Below are 15,825 nucleotides of genomic sequence, written 5' to 3'. Positions count from 1 at the left end.
CCCAAGTAATCCAGGATAATCTCTCCATCTCAAGGTCCTTAACTCAAGCACATATGTAGAGTTCCTTTTACCATGAGAGGTGACATAGTCATAGGTTCTGGGCATTAGGACATGGACATCTTTGGTAGGGGCTCGGGGGGTGGGGTCATTCATCATGTCATACCAGGTTGGGCTGCTGAATGACAAGAGGAACATGACCAGTCTATTCCATCAACTCAGCCAATAGCCAGTCAACTGCCAGATATGTGAAATGGGGCATCCTAGGCCAGCCAGGCCCCAGCCACCAGCTGATCACAGATACTTGAGCAATAAGAAATGCTTATTTACTTTGAGCCCCCGAAATCTGTGCTGCTTTTTTGCACAGCGATTGTTAACTGATAAAAGCAGCAATCCTGTGCCATGGGTCTTATTAATTGAAACAAACCTTAGGTTGATGGACAGGCTGAAATTTCAACAAACTGCATTATATAAGATCACTTTCTGACAGTCATCTATTTTCTTGTGCTCTAAGTTTACAGACAAGAAAGCAAACCAAAGGCATCCAAACTTAAATGTGGCATTGGACTGAGGCCATTGTATTCAGCTCTGTAACCATTCTGCCTTCCCTCCCTTGCTCCTACCCTCTGAGTGCAGTTCTCTCCTGAGAATCTTACAAGGAAAATGAGAATATTTTGTCACCGAGTTAATCATCTTTTCTTTTTTCCCAGATCTGGCATAACAAAAGTGAAGGTGCTATGGGGCTGCTACTGCCCTGTCAGTCATGCAGATTTAGGTGTGTGATGCACTCAGAGAGCCTTGGGTTCATTTGGGATGATACAAAATAAATTTGAGCTATCTTAATTGACATGAAAGTATCTAATGAGCATTATACCCTATGTATGGAATTTTAACGAAGACATTGATCAGTTTTTAAACACTCTCAAATAAATCCCTTCTCACGTCAAATATTTTGGGGCTGGATTTATGGAGTAGCTTAATACTGTTTGAGCCAGTGAATTACACTGGTAATGTGAGAAAGGTATCCAGTCACTGGTGGGAGGGCATGAACTGAGCAACCTGAAGGGAAGAAATGGCTCTCTTTTTGGGTTCGGGTGGAATGGGGTCAATGTAGGACAGAAATGAGATGGGGAAATAGGCAGGTTAGGAACAAACCTGTGGAAGTATCTTCAGCAATAATATAGAGGGCTTGCAGCTCCTGCACATAATCTGAATGGTAAAGTTCAGTGCAGAGAAGAGATACAGGGAGACATTGTGTTGAAGAAAGGTCATTACCATGTGGGACTGGCCTTACAGAAGATTCGAGATCCTCCCTAAGAAGGCGGTCTTACTCCATCCGGAGGAAAGGAAATTGGAAGAAATGGACATTAGAGTGGGGACCAGCAAAAGAACAGAGTTCTTTTCTCCTGCAAGCTTGCTGCCTTTCAGAACTGGAGGTTGATTTGGAGGTTGGCAGTACTCCTGCACACCAAATCCACTCCTATGCCTCTGTGAGCCCCAGAAATCACTGATAGCCCCTGTGCTCCTGAACTGTCCCCAGCCTTGCCGGTGCGAGTCAGCCCTGCTTCATTGCCTGGGTCGGAGGACTTGATCAGTCAGCCGTGAGCAGGGGGACAGTGGGCAGGACGCCCAGCACCACAGCAAATTGGGAGGTGCTGCCTCTCCTCCTAGGTGTGTCCCCATTTGCTTTCTTCGGTATGGCTTTGGATTTGGCCCCAAACCGTTATCTGAGTAATTGGTACACTAATAGATAATAATTGTCTATTATGTCCTAGGAGCACTTTATATATAGCATCTCTCTGCATCCTCCCTAAAGCCTCTGGAGGTTGCTTTTCACACAGTGGACGCCGAGGCTTGGAGTGCTTGCTGAAATGTGTCAGCGATCACACGGAGAGTAGGTGGCACAGCAGAATTCAGACCAGGTCTCCCTGTCCCCTGAGCCACGCCCAGATTCCACGGCTCTGGGTTATGTGACAGGATGCTCAGCTTACTGTATCTGCTGGAAACACATCACACTTTCTGTCAGTGACTGTTTAAGAGCTGATTTGTATATCACAAATCCATTTCTATGTGCTCATTTTTTTGCATCAAAATAGTTTACCCTGTAAGAATGTTTCTCAAATCAGCAGATTTTTCTCTACAGCAAATCAAAAATCCCAGCTGTTTCATTTTTTTCTAATATCCTTTATGAGGTACCATGTTGCTTGCTGTCTAAAAAATTAATAATGCAGATTTTAGATTCATTTTTCCCTCCTCTTGCCTTCATCCTTGTACAGTGTGTTCTTTATAAAGAGATTTCTCTGCAAGTGAGAAACAGATTTATGGATACATTAAAATTTTAGCCTTCGGCAATAAAATCTAATAACAATTAAATAAGATATATTACTGCAGTTTTGTCTTGTAAGAGGCACATGTTTTCTTCACAAGCAACAGATCTAATATTATTCCCCTTTGTTTTTGTGCTGAAAACAGCATGTCACCAAAAGACATCAAAACTTTCTGCAGCAAGAGGACCAAATGCCTTCTCTCCTATTTTATAGCTCAAGCCACAGAGGCGCGTTTGGACCACAAGCTCAGGGCTGGTGTTTCAGTCTGCCCTTCCTCTCACTGTTGAATGTGGCCTTGATTTCTTCACCAACCTCTGTTCCTCATTTTCCCTACTTGAATAAAAGACCTGCCTGAGCTCCTTCCTGGTGAGATTTAAGGAGGGAAGCTTTGGCAAGCACGTTAAGATGGCCTGGAGATAAGGTGCCTAGGAAATGCAACCCGTTTCTTCTTATTTCTTTGCTGCCACAGCAAATTGAGAACGTCCCTCCTCTGAGGCTCTTTAGGCAAGGCTTCAATGTCCCAACGATGAGAGGCTGAGGCAGGAGCTGGATTGCACCGCCTTCCCAGCACTAATGTTTGACACGTTGCCTTTAGATGTCTGTTGATTTCCATCCTCTCGCTCCTGCAGAGGTGCAGTCATTCTGCTGGTCTTTCTTTCTCCAGACGGCCCCAGTTCTTTCCTTTTAGAAAAATCAGGGAATCAGGATTTGGACAAGCTCGATATTTATTCCTTTCTCAAAGACTTTTTCAGGCAGATACCCAGATTCTTAAATTTTACTTTTAGAGCTGGAAGAAATATTATAGGTCAGAGCTTCTTAAACTTGAGGATGTTATCACTGGGGGAGTCTTGTCAAAATGCAGATTTTGATTTCAAAGGTCTAGACTGGCACCTGAGAGTTTGCTTTCCTAACAAGTCCCAGGCGGTACTGATGCTGGTCATCTGACGACCAGGCACTGTGTAGCAATCTCTAGAATTCAGGACTGTCTGATAGCACTTTCAGCGGTGATGGAAACGTTCTGTATCTGTGCTGTCTAACATGGTCAGCACTAGCCTGATGTGACAGTTGAGCACGGAGGGCTGGTGCAACTGAGGAGTTGAATTTTTAACTTTATTTAGTTTTAATTCATTTAAATTTAAATAGTCACACGTGGCTGGTTTCTATCTACTGAACGGCACAGCTCTAGATGAGCAACACCTGGCCGGCTGGTTTCCGCAGATGAGGAAACGAAAATCCAAGGAGGCGACTGGGCTGGCCGAGGCTGTCCTAGACTAGAGGCAGCAGTGGGAGGGAGACCCCAGTTTTCTACCACAATGTGACACATTTCCCATCACATCAACATCTCATTTCTGACTCTTCAGGAAACCTGTTTTAAAATTCCTACCAGAGTTCCTAAGCAACCGAGTTAAAATTTCCCACATACCAAATTTGCCTTTAGGCATCACAAAAATACATAATTAGAAAAGTGGACAAGCAAAATAGTAATAATAATAGATAATAGTTACCAAGTTGTTACCAAGCGTCTGGCCACTGTTATGGCATCCAAAATACATTATTCCTAATTTTCACAGTAGCTCTGTATGATTATATAGATACATTTTAGATGAGGAAACTGAGGCTCAGAGAGGTTTAATAACTTGTCCAAAGTCACACAGCGAGTAAGTAGAAGAGCCAGGATTCTAACCCATGTTTACGTGGCACTGAGGGTTCAGGATAGGCAAGTTTCTCAGACTCTCTTTAACATGATCCTCGAAGAGTTGCTTCTAATTTTGGTTGAAATATATTCCCAGAATCCCAATTATGGGCGAATCCTGAAATGCCATTCAACACTGTAGGTATAAACTCTCCTTGCGTTGTCATCTGCATGGGGTGTCCTCCACCTCCTCTGTCAGCACAGCCTAACTGAACCCTCCAGAGCTGACTACAGATCTCCATCGGGTGTCAGGCCCATCCTGGTCTGAGGTCTAGGCTGCAAGGCATTCGTTCTCAACTGAACCGTCTCTCCCAGCGTCAGGGGATGAGAGCAGCATTCAGTGTTGGTCCCCACCTTCTCTGCTGAGCTGGGGGTTAGGGTCGGGGTTTTCCCTTTGCTGGTAAATTAGGGCAGTGTGGGTAGCACTGAGCCTTTACACGCCTGCAGGGGTCAGACAGGCACCGAAAAGAGTGAAGAAAATCAAGAGATACAGAGACTTCCTGGGGGTCAGGGGTGTGGGCAGTGGGTCCTGGGGGGCTGGGAGCCCATGTCCCAGCTGAAGTTGCAGGAGTCCAGCCCAGCAGATTTTCTTCGAGGCTGTACACAGACCCAGTGTTACCAGATTTTCTGATTTTTTTTTTTTAAGAGAAGCCAGAAATCTAATTTTCTTTGGATAGCATCTCCTGATTAAAAAAAAAAAAAAAAAAAGTTTGGCTCAAATTATTTTTGAATAGTCTGACACTGATTTTGGCTACTGGTTGTCAGTTTGCAACCCTTGGTGTTTGGGGAAATCCTCACGTGACTTCCTCCTCTTCTCTCTGCCCGGCCTTCCTCCTCCCCTTCTCCTTCTCCAGTCATCTGAATTACTTTACCCTCTTTTTATTCCCTGGTACCTTTTAAAATCATGCTGTAGGCCAGATTCCAGTCTCATGCATAAAGGTTTTTCTCTATGCCTTGGGAATATTTTTTCCCCAAAGATCTCTAGCTCTATTTTATTCCCTTCTCTTGCTCTCCTGGATTGAGCCCTTCCCTCTCTCTCCATTGCTTCTTCCAGCAGCAGCTAAAAGGCTAACCTGATCCCTTTAACCTGCAGTTTCTCTTTACGGTGCCTCCATTATCAGTAATGTTTATCTCAACATCAGTGTCTCCCCAGGACCGTGTACCTGCTTTTTTGCTTTTACCAATGGCAATATTCCAAGAATAATTACCACTTTTCTGCCTTTATCCCTAAACTCCAGTTTGCGCCACAACCCGGGGCCAGGAAACCACAGCTGCAGTTCACAGGAGAATATCACCAAGGACCCATCTCTCTTTCACGGGATGAAAGGAGTTTTTGTGTGGCTGGGTGGGAGGGAACGAGTTACGGAACAGGGGCAGTGATGAGAAGCTCCTGGTCCAAGCGCGGAGCCACGCAGAACTGTGCGGTCTGTGTATCCAGCCTGAGCCCACACTTAATCTGCTTTCACGCAGAGCTGAGCTGCTGCCATGGGAAACAGAAGCGGCCAGGCTTCTCCATCAATCTGCGCACGCCAGCAAAACGCCGGCTGTGAGGTGCATAGGCAGTGGATTAGATTGTTTTCCCCGGGGGGTATTAAACGTCAGTGGCAGCAGCAAAAGCCCTGGCACGGAGGACACAGGCTCCCAGCCCCCAGCCGCAGCCCCAGAGCCCTGTTCGCCCACTTTGTTGGGGAGTCAGGGCGATGAACATTCCTGTGTTGTCCTGTGATTCCTTTGAGCGCAGATGAACTCTCGAGGTGCAAAGAACGCATCCTTTGCTTCAGATACAAGGCCCAGTCAGCAGCTGTGACAATAATAACTAGAGCCTCCAAAGTGGCCCAGCCTGGGCGCCTTCAAGATTGGGGGGATATTGAAAAAGCACGTCACCAGTGTCGCTCTGGCGCTGGCAAACAGAAACCCACAGGATCATTGCTTTTGCAAGTGCAGGAGAAACCAATGCAGCCTTCTTTGGGGAAGGACCCAGAGGACAAGGAACTCAACGCGGTCCTATTGCTTCCCTCCTTCCCCAAGTGGGGAGCCCTCACCTTGTCTGACAGCCTGAGATTTCCAGTAAGTGAGACCTGCTCCTTCTGACCCGGCTCCCCATGCAGAAGCCAGTGGCTTATGCTCAACAAGCCCAGATACAGTCTGCAGACAGCCTGGGGGAAAATAAACCCCACTGCCGATGTTCTCTTTCTCTGCTTCTCCGACCCGCTCTGCTAATCCCCTGTGGGAACCTAGTCTAACACATCAGCCTCTCATTGACCTCAGGACTTGATGGGAATCTCATTTTAAAGGGGATTTGGAGAAAGGGCAGAGTGGGATAGAAAAAGACCACGGGGCAGGGAGACAGGAGACCTGTGGTCCGGCCTGCATGTGACCTTGGATAGGTCACTTCACCTCTGGGGACCACAGCTCCCTTGGGTCCTGCCAGCCCACAGTCTCGGAAATAAAGGCAAAGGAGAGTGGCCGAGCCCACTCTGGGTGCTGGCATTTTGCAGAAGCCCAGCACCGGTAAGGGGGACAAAAGGAGGACGGAGCGTTTCTTGTCCTTTTCTCTTTTTCTTTCTTTCTTTTTTTAAAGCTCTTGCAAACTTATAAATTGGTCGGGACCGCAGTGTTCTCTGAGCCTGCCAAAATAGCTCGAGCAGTGCCAAGAGGTGAAATGAATTCCTCATAATTTTGTTTTCATCATTCTTGCCTTGGGAAAGCCAGCGAACGCCTTCCTCTCTGAAAGCAACCTTCACACAAGAAAGGAAAGATTAATGAGAGCTACTGGGTAAACAGAGGAGTGTCTACAGAAAAATTCAGTCCGGCATGGCACTGTCTGTGAGGCCTGGCAGCCTTTCCGAGCCAGCCCTGCTCCTCTCCCCGACCCGAGGCTTGGCTAACAGATCAATTCTTCAAAAGCCAGGGATGGCCCAAGTCCACACAGCTGTTCTGTTAAGAAGATGCTCAAGCTGCAGTCCTCCCTGAGATGAGGGATTCAGATCCCTCAGGCCAAGGTTAACAAAGACTTTCTGGTATTTCTGTACAGAGGTAAACTGTCGGGGATAGAGGCAGAGGTTTAAAGTTTCCTCTGGTCTCAACTGTTTATTCCAATTTACTAATACTTAATTTTTTCTTATAAAAAAAAAGCAATTTCAAAATCAAGATTATTCTGAAAGTTTACTTACAGGCTCTTCTCAGGTTCTTCTCTGAGTGCAAAAATGCCCTTTCCTAGGGCTCTGAGTCTTGATATAGAACACGGAAAAAGGAACCAGAAGTGACAAGAGGGTCACATAGCCATGAATCAACCTCTTTAATTCCCCAGAGAAGTGACTAAGTCGTTTAATATTGACAAAGGGGATACCAGATGCAAAGAAACTACGTATTTCTTTCTAATATTTTTGTCGGAATAGATGTTGCAGAAATCAATCCTAGAAAATAATGAAATAGGGTATTTTCAAACGTCAGAGAGTAAGTTACGAAAACTTGGGTGGTCTCTTGCCCTCTTCCTCTTCTTCCTTCATTCATACTCCCCACCCCCATCCCTACCCCCACAGGTGGGACCAAACATTCACCATCTCCACTCCCAACCTCAGCTGAAGAGACAAATTGCATGAAGGAGCCACCTCTGTCTTGATGACTCAAGAGAGGTGTAGTAATCTGTGTCATGCGTCTCAATCTTTTTTTTTTTTTTTTTTTGTAATATGTATTTATTTATTTGGCTGTGCTGGGTCTTAGTTGTGGCATGGGGGATCTTTATTGCGGCATGTGGAATCTTTAGTTGCAGTATGCAGGCTCTTAGTTGCGGCATGCGGGAACTTAGTTCCCCAGCCAGGGATCAAACCCAGGCCCCCTGCATTGGGAGCGTGCAGTCTTAACCACTGGACCACCAGGGAAGTCCCACACGTCTCAATCTTGCTGGGACTTTCCATCTTAGAAATTTAGCTTCAAGTCAAGAGGACCAGCTTGCATGGTGGCAGGGAATTAGGAAAGCTCAAAACCCTTCCACAAAACTGCTCTTCACTTTTTGATTGGGACTGCAAGAGCTTTTATCTTAAACATTCACACATTCCTGTAAATTGGTGCAGCCACTATGGAGAATAGTATGGAGGTTCCTTAAGAAACTAAAAATAGAGTTGCCATATGATTCTGCAATCCTACTCCTGGATAAATCTGGAGAAAAACATGGCCCGAAAGGATACTTGCACCCCAATACTCATCGCAGCCCTATTTACAATAGACAACCATGGAAACAACTTAAATGTCCATCAACAGATGAATGGATAAAGAAGATGTGTTACATATCTACAATGGAATATTATACAGCCATTAAAAAGAATGGAATAATGCCATTTGCAGCAACATGGATGGACCCAGAGATTGTCATACTGAGTGAAGTAAGTCAGACGGCAAAAGAGAAATATCATAATATATTGCTTATATGCAGAATTCTAAAAAAAATGATGCAAATGAACTTATTTACAAAACAGAATCAGACTCACAGACTTAGAGAACGAACTTAAGGTTACCAGGGGGGAGGGGAGGGGGGAGGGATAGTTAGGGAGTTTGGGATTGATATGTACACACTGCTGTATTTAAAATGGATAACAAACAAGGACCTACTCTATAGCACAGGGAACTCTGCTCAATAGTCTGTAACAACCTAATTGGGAAAAGAATTTGAAAAAGAATAGGTACATGTATATGTATAACTGAATCACTTTGTTGTACACCTGAAACTAACACAATATTGTTAATCAACTATACTCCAATAAAAATAAAAAGTTGAAAAAAAATTCACACATTCCTGCCAAAATGCAAACATCCCTGAGAAGGGTCAGTGTAAAGAAAAATCTAAAACAAGTAACTGTATAGACGAGACACTGCAAACCCATGTCAAACATGGTGAAGATACACAAACATCTGATATTTGGGAAACACAGCCATCCACTGATAAACAGTAGGGATCCAGCAAATTTTGTGAGCAAATTAACATTACAAAAAAATCAGCGAGCATCACTGGAGTGGGCTGGAGGGGAGTGAACACAGGAACAGGGAGCTGAGTTAGGAGGTAGAACAGTGTATTAGTCAGGGTTCTCCAGAAAAACAGAAGCAATAGGGTGTGTGTGTGGAGAGAGAGAGGTTTATTTTAAGGAATTGATTCACATGATTGATTGTAGAGGCAGCTCGTCTAAAATCTGCAGGGTGGGCCGGCAGCTGGAGACCCAGGGAAGAGTTCATGTTGCAGCTGGAGTCCAAAGGTGGATTGCAGGCCGAATTCCCTCTTCTTCAGAGGACCTCAGTCTTTTTTCTCTTAAGGCCTTCAACTGATTGGACAGGGCCCACCCACATTTGAGAGGATAATCTGCTTTCCTCAAAGCCTGCTGACTTAAATGTTCATCTCATCTTAAACACATCTTCAGAGTAACGTCTAGATTCATGTTTGAGCAAATGGGTTCTGTGGCCTAGCCAAATTGACACAGAAAATGAACCATCACAACCAGATTGAGTACTAGAAAGGAAAGACAAAGCATAGGGCTTTGTTTGTTTTGCTTGTCTGTCTGTTTAGGCTGTGAAGGATGAAGGGACAGAATTTGGTAGCTGGGGGGAGAGAGAGGAAAGGAATCAGTGCTGATCAGAACTTCCCGTCCTGCGAACAGGCAGGGACATGGGTCTGGCCTTAGGAGAGGACGTGAGGCATAAAGGCGGAGAGCTGAGAATTAGCCAAACGTGTGCTTGCAGGGCAGCATCCACGCATTTCTGCCGAACTGAGCTGCAAGTTGACACTCTGAGATGGAATGGATGTTCAGAGGGAGCCAGTGTGGAAGCAGGAGACCGGGATGTCTGTTTGTTGCGTGCTGGGCTACACGGTACCTTCCTGACACCCAAAGGGCTGAGGCTGCTGCCGAGTTTAAGCGCATAGAACACATTCAGGAAAAGCAGCAGGAGCACGGCTTCCTCCACTGAGGTGGAGAGGCGAGTGGTGGCGGGAAGAGAGGTATTCCAGACAGAGGAAACAGCACCTGCAAACTCATGGAAACCAATGAGAGGGCTACAAGAGTCTGGATGTGACTGAAGTATAAGGGGCTAGGGACAAGCGGTCCCAAATGATGCAGGCAAGCCTGCCGGGGCCACATCCGTGACAGCCCATCATGTCAGGGGTCTGACTTAGTCCAGAAGGTAGCGAGAGTCCCTGAAGCAAGATGTTCTCATTCAAACAAGAAGGTCCAGACTGCAGTGCAGATGGCTGATCGGGTCATCCGGAAGAAATGCTGGGGGTCCAGGACAGGGAAGAGTCAGGGAAGGAGAGTCGGAAGCAGGCTAGTGACCGTGAGGGAAGGAAAAAGAACAAAGTCCTGGAAATGGCCCTAGACTTTGGTGACCAGGAGGTCACTGGTGCTCTGGCAAGAGCCATTTCAGTAGAGGGGTGGGGGCAGGAACCACAGGTGAGGAGGGGAGGCGCAAACCAAAGGTCACTGTGTAGCGGTGTTGAGGATGGAAACGGAGAGGGGAAGGCAAGTCTTAGAGAGGCAGTGATTTTGGTTTTTGGAAGAACAGAGAAAACTTAACATATCTAGCTCACAAAGGAGATCAGAGGAGGAGAAAAGGAAGAAAGCTGGTGAGGATGGTCTCAGCCCTCTTGGGGAAAGAGAAGAGGGGACCGTCTGCTCAAAGAGAAGGGAAGGAGACAGAGGTTGCTAGGTTGGGGAGAGCAAATCTGGGAGCAGCTGCTGGAAGAAGCAGTGGGAGGAGGGGGGGACCCCAGGCCCCAGGGCCCATCACGGGGAGCCAGGGAGCATGGTTTGGAGAGCCGCCTGGCAATGCCCAAGCTGGGAGTGGGAGAAAAGGGCCAATTGGGTTTAGACCTTAGAGACTCCTAAAACTGGGTGCAGCTTGAGGTTGGGGGGCTGGGATGCAGGTGAATGAGATTAAACGATTGCTGCAAGATTTCTTTCCGGTGCTTCCAGTGAACTTAGAGAATAGAAGAGCTATGCTCAGCGGAGAATCTCAACCTGATTCAGCTCAAATGTTCCTTAAAGACTCTGAGTCTGCAATTAGTGGGCTGGACTCTTTAGAGAGCGTCTGTACTCCTCAGATAAATGGCTTCAGAACAGCAATGGTCCTGATATGCAGGAACCATCCTGATTCCAATGCTAGGACCTGCTGGCCACCAGCCAACTAAGACTGGGGCCCGAACTTCCAGGGCGTCTCTAGAATTCTGCCTGGGATGGCCGGCAAGGAACAGTCAGTCGCTACTGAAATGACTGTACAATCCTGGGGTCAGGAGCATCTCCTGTTCTTTCTCCTGCTGTCAGGAATCTCTGCCCCACAGAGGTGATTTTCGATCTGATGAGTCATGAAGCATGGATAACCTGAGGCTCACTTCAGACCCACGTGACTCATCCAGCCCAAAGATACCTCTGGAGAACTGAGATCGGGAGAGGGTGTTTTGCGAGGCTGCAGGGCCTGGCATTAACAAGTGTAGTCACTTTGTCCATTTAGTAGCTTTTAACCACTTAAAAATTGTTGTAGTCTTTCCTGAACGACCTATTAGAGGTAATAAGTTCCACATGTTGAATGAACAGAGAATTCTGTCCCATGAGGCCAGCTGTGCCATCTCTGTTTTAAAATTCTCTCCTTTCAATTTCAGAGTGATATTCCCAGGTCTATTTTTTCTGAGCTCATCTAAGTGATGTCCTTTATCATGCTAGGTCTTGATCATTTCTGCTGCTTCAGTACTGAAGCCTTCCAGTGTTTAGTACCCGCTTCTGTACTGACTCGGCTCCTCGCCTCCCACCTCCCACCTTTGCCTTGTGTCCTCTCCGGAACCTTTTCTAGCTCCATCAGCTTTTTCTTCCTATTCAAGTTCACTTTTTCAAGCATAACTGGGCTAGGTCCCGGGACTCTCCTAATGAAAGAGGGGTGGTTCTAGAAGCTCACGTCTGGCCGTTAAGACATATGCACGCATAAGGCAGTCTAGGCAGAAGGACAATGAAGTTATATAGAAAGGCCTATGGGAACCCCAGTGAGCACCACTGAACCCTCTGGGGTAGAGAGTGGGGTAAGGGAGCGCCAGAGAGAACAGAATGAGGCTGAGCGCAGCAGGTGGAGAAAGCGGGAGGAAGGAGCCACACAGCCTTGTAAGTGCCAGAGGAGTGCTGGTGGATGCCCACGGGGAAACCCTCCCCCTTCCGCTTCCCAGACTCCCTTACAGTCAGACCATGGATATGCGACTCAGCCTTGGCCAATGGGACCTGAGGGAAAGTCTCTGAAGAGCTCACAGGAGAGTTTTCCTCTCTCTTAAAAAAAGACGTCTAAAAGAAGAAATAAGTTCATCTTTGCTACACATGGCTGTGCCTGCATGTGACTTCTTGAAAAGCTGCATCCATTTTCGAAACACGAGGAGGGGAGACACAGCCCAAGGATGGGAAGCATCTGTGTCCTCAGTAGTGTCTGTAGCACCTGAACAGACCCTTGACCCCCTCTGCCCCCAGAGCCCTGATATGAGAGACAAAACATATTCAATGGTTCAAGCCAGTTTTTAAAAACTAAACGTTACTTTTTAGAGCAGTTTTAGGTTCGCAGCAAAGTTGAGCAGCCAGTACAGCGATTTCTCCTGTACACTCTGTCCCACACATGCACAACCCACCCTCACCATCAACATCCCTCACCAGAGCGGAACATTTATCACCACTGATGAATCTACATTGGCACGTCATAACCACCCAAAGTCCATAGGTTATATTACACATCACTCTTGGTGTTGTAACTTCAATGGGTTTGGACAAATGTGTCCACCGTTATAGTGGATACTCAGTCAGACAGAATAATTTCACTGCCTTAAAAATCCTCTGTGCTCTGCCTGTTGATCCTTCTCTTCCCACCAACCTTTGGCAACCACTGATCTTTTCATGGTCTCCATAGTTTTGCCTTTTCCAGAATGTCATATAGTTGGAATAATACAGTATGTAACCTTTACAGATTGGCTTCTTTCACTTAGTGTTATGTATTTAAGTTTCTTCCATCTCTTTCCAAGATCAAGCCATTTTTAAGTACCACTTTCTTAAGGTATAATTGACATACAACAAACTGCACATAATTTGATGAGTTTCAATGTATGTGTACACCTGTGAAACCATCATCACAAGCAAGATAGTAAACATACCCACCCCTTTTGAAGTTTCCCTGTGCACCACTGTGACCCCTCCCTTTCTCCCCTCCCCACTCCACCCTAACCACAGGCCACCACTGATCTGCTTTCTGACACTATAGATTAGTTTGTATTTTCTAGAACTTTATAGATGGAACCATACAGTATGTAGTCTTTTTTTTTTTTTGGTCTGTCTTTTTTCATGCAGTGTGATTATTCTGAGATCTCTCCATGTTGTTGCAGATATCAATGGTTCATTCTTTTTTATTGCTGAGTAGTATTCCATTGTATGGCTATACTACAATTGGTTTATCCATAAACCTGTCGATGGACAGGTTGTTTCCACTTTGGGGCTATTAAAAATGAAACTGCTATGAACATTTGCATATAAGTCTTTGTGTGGGCACATGCTTTCATTTCTTTTGGGAAAATACCTAGGAGTGGTATGGCTGCATCATATGGTAGGTGTATGCTTATCTTTCAAGTTTTCTAATGTGGTTGTACCATTCTACATCCTCTCCAGCAGAGTGTGAGAGCTCCAGTGGCTTCATGTCTTCGTTAGCACTTGATATGGTCCATCTTTTTAATTTAACCCACTCTAATAGGTGTGCAGTGGTGTATCAATGTAGTTTTAATTTGCATTTGTCTAGTGAGTAATGATGTAGAGCATCTTTTCATACACTTATTTGCCATCCCTATATCTTCTTTGGTGAAGTGCCCATACTTGTCTCTAATTCATTTTTAATACAACTGCCACAGTAACAATTTCTTTCTGTCGAAATATGTATCTTCTTTACAAAAAAAAAATGCACATTCATTGTAGAAGATCACCCTTAACTTTACCATTCAAGATGATTCTCTGTTCATTTTATACATTTCAAATATTTTTCCAGTTTGTAAGTTGCGTGATAATTTCATTATAGGTTTATTTTTAATATATAGAGGTTTTTAAAAATGCTTTCACTCTTTGTCTTTGAAGCCATAATTATAAGATCTACTCTCCCCACAAGTTTTGTTTGTTTGTTTGTATGGTATTCCTATTTAAATATTTAATCTAATATTTATTTGATAAGTTATAAACTGGGAACTCATATTAGTTTTCTATAGATGTTGTAACAAATGGTCACAGATTTAGTGGCTTAAAACAACACAGATTTATTGCCTTATTATCCTGGAGGTCAGACGTCTGTAATGGGTCTTAAGCGATTAAAATCAAGACGTCAGTAGGGCTGTTTCTCTTTCTGGAGGTCCCAGAGAAGAATCTGTGTCCTTGCTTTTTGCAGCTTCTAGGGGCTGCCTACATTCTTTGGCTAGTGGACCCCTGCATCTTTATCTATTCCGCTGTCTCTGAAAAGATACACAAGAAACGGATTAACTGTGGTTGCTCCTGAGGAGAGGAGGGACCTGGGTGGCTGAAAGACAAAGGTTGAGGTGGGGGACTTTTCACTGCATTCCTCTGGTGTATTTTGAATTTTGAATTGCATGCACTACTGCCTATTCGAAAAATAAATAAAACCTCAACAGTAATAATAAAAATAGTCATTAACTATAAAATAATTTAATATATTGCATAATTTTACAAATATATTAAAGTTCTATATATAAAACTATATGTCAGTAACTTACTATAGTAGTAATGTTGGAAAAATAAGTAAACAATCAAGCAGATGGACTGTATTTGAAGCCAGTTACTAGCTGTGTGGTCTTGGACAAGCCACTTACCCTTTCTGAGCCTCTGTTTTGCTCTGAGCACAGTGACGTCTGTTACTGGGCAAATCAAACGAGAGTCAGGTGGAGAGTGGGCGCAAGGGCTGGCACTGCGCATGCGCGCGGAGCTGGTGCCTGGGGTGCGGATCGGCTCTGGGAAGTGGGAGGTGGTGGGCAGAGGACCGGAAGGTAAGAGAGCAGGGCCTTCGTGGGGAGGGTGAAGCAGCCCTGGGCCAGCAGTCCGTCCTCTGGGAAGCAGTCATTCTGGTTCCAAAGGCACCTCTAGCCCGAAAGCCTGCAGCGCTGGTCCCGCAGTGGGACTTTCTTAGTCCCTGGCCTCTTCTTGGCCTCTTTCCTTTCAGCCACCAGCAGGGTAAACGCTTTGAGTTTATACGGCCCCAGACGCCTGCCCAGGCCGAGTCCCTGGTTGCTTCCTGGCGGGTGCGGGAGGACAATTGAGAAGCCAGAAGGGCTGCCGGGGCCCCTTCCCCGCGGCCCAGTGTCTCCTGAATTTCTCCTCCTTCCCGCAGTCGGGCGCCTCCTGCCGGTGCGCGAGCCGCCAGCGCCTTCCCGGCAGTTCATTCTCCGGAAGGAGAGGAGTCAGGAATCAACTAGTGGGGCAGGAGTTAGGGAAGTGGCTTCTTCCTTACCTCGTTTTGGTCGTGGGTAAAACTGAAGCACCGAAAGTTTGCGTCACAAGAGCAGGGCAGGGAGGCTGGGCTGCCGGGAAGTCCAGCCCGCGACCCACCCGGCTCAAGCTGCGCTGTCCTTTCACCTCCTAACCCACTTTTAAAAATCAAATTACGCTCACAGAGAGAACAAGCTAGTGGTTACCGGGGCGGGGGACAAACCGGGGTGGGGTAGTGAGGGTAGGATAGGCTCAAGGCTGTATTGTACAACTCTGGGAATATAGCCAATATTCTGTAATAACTGTAAGTAGAAAGTAACATTTAAAACTGTATTAA

This window comes from Balaenoptera physalus (assembly GCF_965194825.1).
Source record: "Balaenoptera physalus genome assembly, contig: HAP1_SCAFFOLD_1385, whole genome shotgun sequence".
Classification (NCBI taxonomy): domain Eukaryota; kingdom Metazoa; phylum Chordata; class Mammalia; order Artiodactyla; family Balaenopteridae; genus Balaenoptera; species Balaenoptera physalus.
Note: the sequence above shows the minus strand (reverse complement) of the source record.